We start from the raw sequence: 9,916 nt of genomic DNA, 5'->3' as shown, positions 1-9,916 counted from the left end.
AGCTCGTAGTTTCAACCAAGCCAAATTTACCAAAACCTTCTCAAACCAAAGTTTCTATGTTGTTTTCTGTTCCCAGAACCGCATGACCCACAAGCCACCGTTCCAAACAATGTAGGTGGCACATTTTCTGTTTGACCTTGGAGTAGAGTGCTGTTTCAAAAAGTTTACCGTAGAATCTATTTGAAGTATTTCTAAAACTGCGGACACACAATAACATGACTTCAGGTGCACCAAAAGAAGTTTTCCAGGAAGTACAAGTACAAAAAAACATTTCTGCTGGAGACGCTGACTCATACGACAAGGATAGCATGAAAAGCTGGACTGGAAAACTTCATGTCATGTTTTGGCTCCTCTTTAGTGTCACCTTGCATGCTTGGCGCTCAGCTGGATGTGATGCTGTGTGCCTGGACAATCCACAGTGATTTCACCTAAATCATGTGGGTTATTGTCTATGGTGGTGATGCATATTCAAACAGGTACTGCTGATGGACCCATGCTATCGTTCTACTGCATTTATTCATTTTGATGCCAGTGAGTCATCTAAGTATTACGTATTTGAAAGTTTCGCCCTAACAAGGACAACTCATGCAAATCAAATCTAAATGTAAAACTAAACGCTCATGATTGTAGATCAGAGGTCTCAAACTCAACTGGCCTGGGGGCTGCTAGAGGTAGTCTGGTTGAGACTGGGCCGCATCAAGTATTACACAAAAAAAGTATCAAAAAAAAAAAAAAATTTGATTCCAGACCCGACCGTGATAAGTGAACTTCCACAAAGTAGGATTCCTTATTTATAAATGGAATATTCTCGTAGTTAGAGAGTAGAAAACCTGTTTACGACCTTCTAAATATGGTTTTTAACGTTATTAGAGCCATCTAGCCAGGAAATAACACCCCTATAGTCGCCTTTACACTTGTATTACACCATACAGTAGACATAATAACAGAAAATAAGCCAATAAGACTCGTGCTGGTGTGTGTTGCTCTAAATGTGTTCTGGTGCTACAGGATGTGAGTGGGGGGAGTGAACAGGAAGTGACGGTGCGGGTTCAGAGTTGAGTTTTAGCTTGACTTGGGTTATGGCCGCAACAGTAGTAGTAGTTAGGGATTATTGTTGTGAAATAATCCAAACCTACAATAAAAGCCTGTTGGTCCGGCAATTAAGTCTGGTGCTTGTGTGTCTCACTGGACAGTACAGTAACATTACTGACACCTAGTGACCAGTGTTCAATTCTACATATCATCACAACATCTTTGAATATGTCTCCTGAATGCCTTAGATTTGTATTTAAGGTTTTTTTTTTTTAGCCATTTTTAAGGTCAGAAATGCTTAATTTAGGCAAAAAATATGTATAATTTGCTGAAATATGCTTCTTTTTTTAACCATTAACAGGCCTAATCCAACCACAAAACAGCATGAGTTATTAATTAGTATGTTTTTGAAAAAACGCGATAGAGTGAAGATGCGAAATTTAAAGCAAAAAGTGGCGAGGGATTACTGTAGAAAAAATAATTATAAAAAGAGAATATATTGTAGCATCGCTGGGACTGTTTCCGGTTTCCCAGCATGCCTTGCGGCACTTGTTTTGTAAAAAGTTGCTTGTTTAGGACGTAGTTGTTTATCATTCTGCATCGTGTGTGTTTGCTTACCTGTTACGTGTTGTGCTGTCATGTTTGCGTTCACATCAGGATGACAGTTAGCGTTCTCTCTCGTGTCGTCCCTTTCATTTCACTGTGTGACAAGCTCACTCAGAGGTCACTGTTGGCGATTGCTTGCCCAATTAAAGACCCTCTTCATTTAGACCAACTGAAGCCACGAACCATCTTTTGTGGGACCCCAGATCACGGGCCACGCTACCACTAAACTTTGCTGCGGTGGCTCACATCCATCACTTGAATTCATTTTTAAAGCAAATGACTGAAGAACGCTCAGAGCCAAACATTTACAGAATAACCTTGCTGGAATGACAGGTGCCTTACGAATTACATTTCCTTGGTGATGAACAAAAGAACCGTGTAAGAAATCTCATTCACCTAATGCAACTGCACCAAAGGAAGCACCCAGAATGCTCACTGAACTCATACGTACTACAAGAAACTAAATCACACATTCAAGCTGTTGGGTCTTGACCTTGTTTTGCAGTCGTCATTAAACAGCAAATGGTAGGACAGATGCAGCTAGCAGGATTAGACCGTTCAGAATTCTATTTTACCCTCCAGAATCACAATGATGCTGCCTGCCTGTTTGTCGTTCTCCCTGGACAGAAATATGACCATTCCATTTCCGTCAGCCTTGGTGGAGGTTTGTGCTCTACTGAAGTGACGTTTTACTATACGGTACGGCCATTTTAGGATTGATGAAACAACAAATATCATACACCATTCCTGTGTATGAACTGGCATCCTACCACACATCAACTTATAGTTTAATGGGGGTAAAAGATCTTCTTCGTGGGGTCGACTCCTTCACTGCGTCCATTCCTTCCAGCTCGATGGACGCTTAATGTGAGTGTGGAAAAGTGGAAAATTTAATTAGGCTGCCAAGGGGCGTTTGTGTCACTTGGCACGAGCCACCCCCTCCATGTCCCCACCCCCCACCTACAACCACCACCACCACCACCGTCGGCCCTCCCCCTGACCCCCCCTCTTATCCTCCTGGCCCCAACTCACTCATTGCATTTTTTAAAATCTAATTTGCCACCACAACCCTGTTGTTTGAGCCTCTTTTTGTATTTGTACCCATACTCCTGCAGGGCATGGCAGGTAGAGGTCAACTCTAACCAGCTGCACTGAGTTTGGCATCTCTCATTGTAATTTGTATCATTTGTATGTAAAGGGAAGGTCATCACAGTAATCCCTGGTTTACAGGGGTTCATTGGTTCCAGACCCAACCGTGATAAGTGAATTTCCATGAGGTAGGATTCCTTAATTATAGATGGAATACTTTTGTAGTTAAAGCATAGAAAACCTGTTTATGACCTTCTGAATATGGTTTTGAACATTAATAGAGCCCCGTAGACGTGAAATAACACCCCATAGTCGGCTTCACACTCATATTACGCATAGTGGACATAACATAAAATAAGCCATTTATGACATACAGTAAATAAGACTAGTGTGTGTTGCTCTAAATGTGCTGGGGGAGTTGAGTGGGGGCGGACAGGAAGCGACATCATGGGTTCAGAGTTGAGTTTTATCTTGGCATAAATTACGGCTGCCACAGTAGCCTGTGTTAGGGATTATTGTGGCTGTTGTGAGATCATTCACACCTGCAATAAAAGCCTGTTGTTCCGGCGATTAAGTCTGTTGCTTGTGTGTCTCATCGAGCATTACAGTAACATTACTGACACCTAGTGACCTGTGTAGAATATTACATATCATCACAGCGTCTTTGAATGCATCATCAGAATGCCTTATATTTGTATTCTAGTTAATTTAACCATTTTTATGCTTGAAAATGCTTAACTTCTGCAAAAACTATGAAACATTTGCTAAAATATGCAATAGGTGGTATTCAACGTCAAAACAGTATGATTTACTAATTGATATTTTTTGACCGTGATAAAGCGAAGGCACGAAATTTAAAGAGTGCTGATGCAAGGGATTACTGTAGTGTCTTTTTTTAATGTAATAAAATGATGCATCACCCCTTTTTTGCAGGCTTGGCCAAATTGTAGCAGACCTAAAATGAACATATTCTTTAGGAGGGGGACTGGGTTAATGGGCCCTGAAAAGGTAGAAAATAATAAAATGCAAGTCCATTTACTACAGTACTTGCCACTCATGTATGATGTACTGTATGAGCTTGCTGTTTAAGCAGCTGATTGGTGTAGTGCAGGGGTCTCAAACTCAATTTACCTGGGGGCCGCTGGAGATAGGGTCTGGTTGTGGCTGGGCCGCATGAAGTATTGAGAATAGGGCTGGGAATCTCAGGGTACCCCACAATACGGTATGATACGCGATGCACGGCTCCTGATAATGATAATACTTGTATGTCGATACAGTGATAAGGTGAAACAAAAAAAACCAAAAAACATTTCATATTTTGTATTTTGCTGCATTCAGCTGGGATAGGCTCCAGCTTACTCGTGACCCTAATGAAGACAAGCAATACAAAAGGGGTGACATTTTTGCAGCATATTTTAACCAGACTACAAGCAGCAATGGTACAAAAAGAATGAGGATGTTTTAGCAACATAAGTGGAAACAGGATTTTCGCTGTCTGAAAAACAGTAAAACTATTTTAAACTCATTCAGAAAACACAACCTCTCATGTCTCTCAACTAGATTAATGCTATAAAGTAGAATCATATCAAAAAGAATATATATTTTTTATAGCATTTACACTACTTCTCCACGTCTAGTCGCGGGCCGCAAAATATGACCTGGTGGGCCATAAATGGCCCGCGGGCCGCGAGTTTGAGACCCCTGGTGTAGTGGGTAACAACATGGGAACTTGGCACATGAGACTGTGGTTTGAATCCTCGTCGGGGGAAATGGCAAAGTATAACAATATATACAGTGTTATTATTGGCCCTCACAGTGTCTGCCAAGTCAAATTCTGGCTGGTGAAGTCCCACACAGGTACCAATTGCATCGCCTGCTATCGATAACTACACATCAACAAAACGATTAGTAGTCGCAGCTACAACTGCCGACATTATTTTAACTTTTATAATGGTTACTTTTTGATTCAATTTGTGGTAAAAAGTTCACCAGTTACAAGCATCATGCTTAGTTTGCGCATTCAAAGTTATAAACATGTTATGACTCAGTTAAGTAAAAAAAAGTATGTTGGTCCAGTGCTATACTTTGCCATGTTGATTTTCTTCAAAGTAATGTTAAAATATCGTCTCGTCTCGTTCTTGTGGCACCACGGCTCGTCACATGAGCTGAGTGTATCGTGACACCCCAGGTGATAATCCTACCCATCCATCCATCAATATGCCGCTTATCCTCACTGGGGTCGCGGGGGTGTGCTGGAGCCTATCCCAGCTGACTTTGGGCGAGAGGCGGGGTGCACCCTATACTGGTCACCAGCCAATCGCATGGTGATCATCCATTTTTCTACTTTTTAGTTACCTCTGATGACAAGCAATGTAGCGATTTGTCCTTTCAATTTTCATCATATATTCAGGTGGTCCCTGTTTTGAAAGTATCCCGTGTAAGGTTTAAAAATGTGGAAATCAATCTGATGCCGGAGACACATGGCCTCAGCACATCTTCTCAGATCAAAAGTTTCCCTCAACTCATCAGCAAACTTCCCACGTGTGGATATGTATTATTCGGAAGGGGGGGGCGGGGGCTGGCGGCGTGTTGGTGCAGAGATGAAAGTGTGTTGTCACATTACATGTACCTGTCTGTGTGCGTCTTCACTTGTGGCTGTCATCTCACCTGACAGGTCTATCAGTGTCCACGGCCGATCAGAACACGTCCCTCAGTCTGACAGGCTGAACTGACAGCGCGGCGATCCAGACTGACAGCTCCTCAGGTAGCGGGAGAGGAAGGGAGGAGGGGAGCGGGTGATGGAGGGTTCGGAGGGGACAGCTCTAAATGAGTGCAAAAACACACACGCACACAGCAATGGGAATGCATTAAAAGCCAACTTTTTATACCAGGAAATGTACAAAAACAGTGTAGTGGAACCTTGGTTTTAGAATGCTCTATTGTATTTTCAACTAAAAGTTCTCGTACATTGTCTCAGTTATTGAACAACATTGCTTGCTTATTCAGCCTCCAAATCTTGCAATACTTAGTTTACATAATACTGCAGTAGCCCATAAGTTCAACTGTGTGTGGAACGTGTCTGTATTCCAAAACATGCTCTCAGGTACCACACGAAGAAAACCGAAGAACGTTGCAAATGCCAGCACTATTACACTTGAATGCTGCAATTCAATCATAGTAAAAGTCATGTTAAATGTTCATTTATCATTTATGTGCGTTTTTCATTGTTTTCAGAATTATTCTCTGTAAAATGTTTTTTTTGGTCATATTTTTGGAACGTCTGGAACGGATTACAACATTCCCTCATTATCGCGGTTAATCCGTTCCAGACCCACCGTGATAGTGAATTTCCACAAAGTAGGATTCCTTATTTATGAATGGAATATTTTCATAACTAGAGCATAGAAAACCTGTTTAGGACCCTTCTTTAACATTATTAGAGCTCTCTAGTCAGCCTTTTTATTTTAAATAAACACGTGGCACTACCAGGATGTCTAACAGGCAGATGCCCAAAACACAGCATGAACACTTCCATGCATCCTAGTTCTCCTCTTCTACGGACTTATTCCATGTTTGAAAATGCTTAATTTAGGCCAAGAATACGTAACATTATCTTAAATATGCATTTTTATTTTTATTTTTTACTAATAATAGGGTGTATTCAACTACAAAACAGTATTCAACTACATTAATTTATTTTGAAAAACCGTGATAGAGTGAAGCTGTGAAATTCGAACCACAAAGTGGTGAAGGATGACTGTAACTGGATTTACGTTGTTTCTGACAGGAAAAATTGATTCAGTTTTCGACATACCCTTTTGGAACGACTTAATCACAAAAACCGAGGTACCTAATATATAACTAATACCTAATATAGTAATACCTAATATAGTACCGACCACTGTACTATATATGGAATTGGAGCGATATTCCAGTATTCCGGAACAGGCGGTGATTGGACAACGCTGTGCTTTTTAAAACAACCCACCCACCATCAACACATTTTGAACCTGTTTAGTATTTACATACTGATTAACTCCTAATGACTGATGATTATTGTCTTTACCATTTCCATTAAACCCCCCAAGGTAAAAGGTTTACAAATTTGGAAACCAAGGACGTCTTGTCTTTTGTGACAATCAAGCACATTAAAGCGAGACCAAACAGCGAGCTAAATGCAGAGACGCATTCCAGAGAAAAACACCTGCGGGACGTGCTTAAGTTAACCCATAAAAAGGTTTAAATCAAGTGTTTTTTGAACACACCCTTGAGGCAAGATGAGAAAGGAACCCCACCCACCAGCACATACCCACCTTACCCTTTTTGTGGGTTTCATAAAAATCGGTCTTGATATTGGATATTGTTAAAAGCCATCACCCCAAATGCAGACAGACAAAACAGCAAAAGCTACAAGTGACAAGTCATTTGGTCAGGTTAGCTACACTCTCCTGGCTTCTCATGTGTGGGACTAATTAGCAATGAACCATCAGGCGTATGCTAGATTCAGTTATGATCCGTTAGCAAGACGGTGTGTGTGCGTGGTCGCTTTGACTCGAGAGTGCATTAGACTTCCTGTGCTACTTTAGTTTGATTAAAAAGAAGAGTGAGGGACCCGAGCAGTAATTCTCTCACTTTCATGACATCTCTGGGCCATTTTTTTTTTGCAAATTCCCAGATCAAACAGACAGTAACAAAAGACCCCAAATCCCCCCCTCCACTCTCCTCCTCCTGCTCTCTCTTTCCAAAATTAGTTAAGCCTCTCAGCTCCATCATCCTCAACATGGCTCGCATCAACAACCCTACGCTGCATGGCAAATGCTGCATAGCCTCGGAAATCTGCCCCTCCTCTACCGCTCTCTCTCTCACACACACACACGCACACTCTTCTTCAGTGAGGGGGAAAAATGAGGAAGGGGGGAAACAAAATTCCCCATATGTCACTCTGAATTTGTACATGTAGACAAAACACAAAGTACCCCACAGTCACTGGAGTTTGCAATTTCAGCCTCTTCTTTCACGTGGCTGCTCTTTGTCTTTTCTCATGAAATCCAAGTCAAAATAAGGAATTAAACAATAGAATTAGGCAACGCTGACAGCCCAGGGAGGGCCAGTGACGGGCATCCCAAAAGTAAATAATCTAGAAGAAGTCGACATATTCAGGACTGTTGGACGCTCCCTGTTTCCTTCTGATTACCTCCTTCGCTGCTGCTTACCGTCTAACCCTCTTAAGGTGAGTTGTTTTTTTGGTTTGTTTTTTTTTTTACCTGCAAACATTCCCTTCGTTTCTGTGTGAATTTTTTTCCACAGCTTCACTGCGTCAGCGCAAAAAAGTTCAAGGTAACTACGGTGGGCCTTCAAAAGTTCAACACCCAGCTTCAGTCATTTTTTGAAAGTTTGTGTGTAAATGAGCGAAATTGTTTTTAAAAACTGTGTGGACATTAAACTAAACGTGATTTTGAGTAAAAATGTGTCTCAAAAGTTGCTCTCAACTGAGTGAATATGAAAACTCAGGTGTGTCTTACCTGCCACAGGAGGGTTCCAGTGATGACAAAAACCAAAATATGATGGCAACCATAGAATAGGAAGTGGAACTTATTGCAAAGATGGGAAGCATTACAACTGTCTTAAGTCGACAATCGCCTCCCTCTCCACATTCGTCACCAAGTCGGCCGGTTGTCGCAAACTTATTAATTTGCTTTTAAGTGGCTGTGGAGTGGTGTAATCTTATGAAGCTACTTGGTCATTTCCTGTTCCAAACCGGTTACTCTCCCCTGAAACGCGCTTCCAGCTAGACGTCTGTTACAGTGAACTAAGCACTGATTCTTCTACTTTACATTCAAGCTAGCCTAGTGGTTAGCATGGCTTCTCTGTCCCCTCATTGCTCGGTGTGTCGCATGCTTAGTATTCCTCCATTCCTCCAGTTCTAATGATACTTAAAGGAAATGTAGTTCATTTGTTGCCATGGAGGCAAGGATTCGTAACTTTGTTGTCGGCCCTCGCCGCATCGCTCCCTCACTCTATTGCCGTTTTTCAAGAACTAATTAACAAACGATCGTTGTCTTGTGGCTGACTCGGGGCCATTATTAGTCCGAAAATATTGAAATACAAGTAATATGTTATTATTGTGGCCCCTAGGCATCAGTAATGACACAAAACACTGATGAGACGTGTACATGACATTACCTTCACACCGCATGTAGTCAGCCAAGGCATGTCGACATGATAGAGTGGAAAAAAGTTCTTCTCCTATTCCGTGCGGAAGCAGTTTTGACTTCTCACTTTGTCCTTCTTCCAGACTCCGTTTGAAACCCTTTCTTAAGTTTAGAATAAAGATATTGGAGGCTAACTAGTTAGCTTGCTAGCATGCTATGCTTAAAGCCGTGGCCTTGCAGAGATCCAGTAGCCTGTGCATTACAGCTGCGCAATGTGCTGTACACAAAGAACTATAGGAGTGTAAAGGTGACGATATGGGTGTTATTTCATGTCTACAGGGCTCTAATAACGGGAAAAAAATGAATCTTGCTTCAAGGAAATTCACTTATCGCGGTCAGGTCTGGAACTAATTCATCGTTTCTATCTCGCAAGCCTAGTTGAGAACACAATTTAATAGCGGTTAGCTTGTTTTCACACTGGGATTTAACACACTGACTGCACGGTTAAAGGTTTTCATAGTGACAGTTCTCTTTCTATTCCAGTGGGAAAACTACTTGCATCCCAATATTGATGGTTTTCAACTTCCCAATTCAGGGGTGAAGCAGGGGTGAAGCAGGGGTGAGCGATGCCAACAGCCAACTTTGGGATATTTCACAAAAAAGGCACTCCTTCTTGAGCTGTAAGTGATCCTGTTTCACACACTTGTCACTACTCCTGGCTGCTGGGTCCTTACTGCCTCCGAGCTCGCTGCTTAGAGCGCTGTCACCAGTGCACTTAAAACTAATCTAATGCTAATGTACATGTTTGCCAGCTGCCATGAGGTACGAGGATACCTGCTTCTGCAGCACACACCACCACCTCTCTAATTAACAGTAGCAATGCTCCGCTCAAGTTTCCCACCACCAGTGTGGAAACCTTGGCACCTCGAGCAACATGATAGGAAGATTCCCAAAGAGAGAAACAAGGCGAAATCAGCCATTCAACCTCCAAGGGGGAAAATGACCATTGCATCCTCCGTTGCTCCTCAAATGGAGTC

The sequence above is a fragment of the Dunckerocampus dactyliophorus genome, chromosome 13 (assembly GCF_027744805.1).
Source record: "Dunckerocampus dactyliophorus isolate RoL2022-P2 chromosome 13, RoL_Ddac_1.1, whole genome shotgun sequence".
NCBI lineage: Eukaryota > Metazoa > Chordata > Actinopteri > Syngnathiformes > Syngnathidae > Dunckerocampus > Dunckerocampus dactyliophorus.
This window is presented reverse-complemented; position numbering follows the sequence as displayed.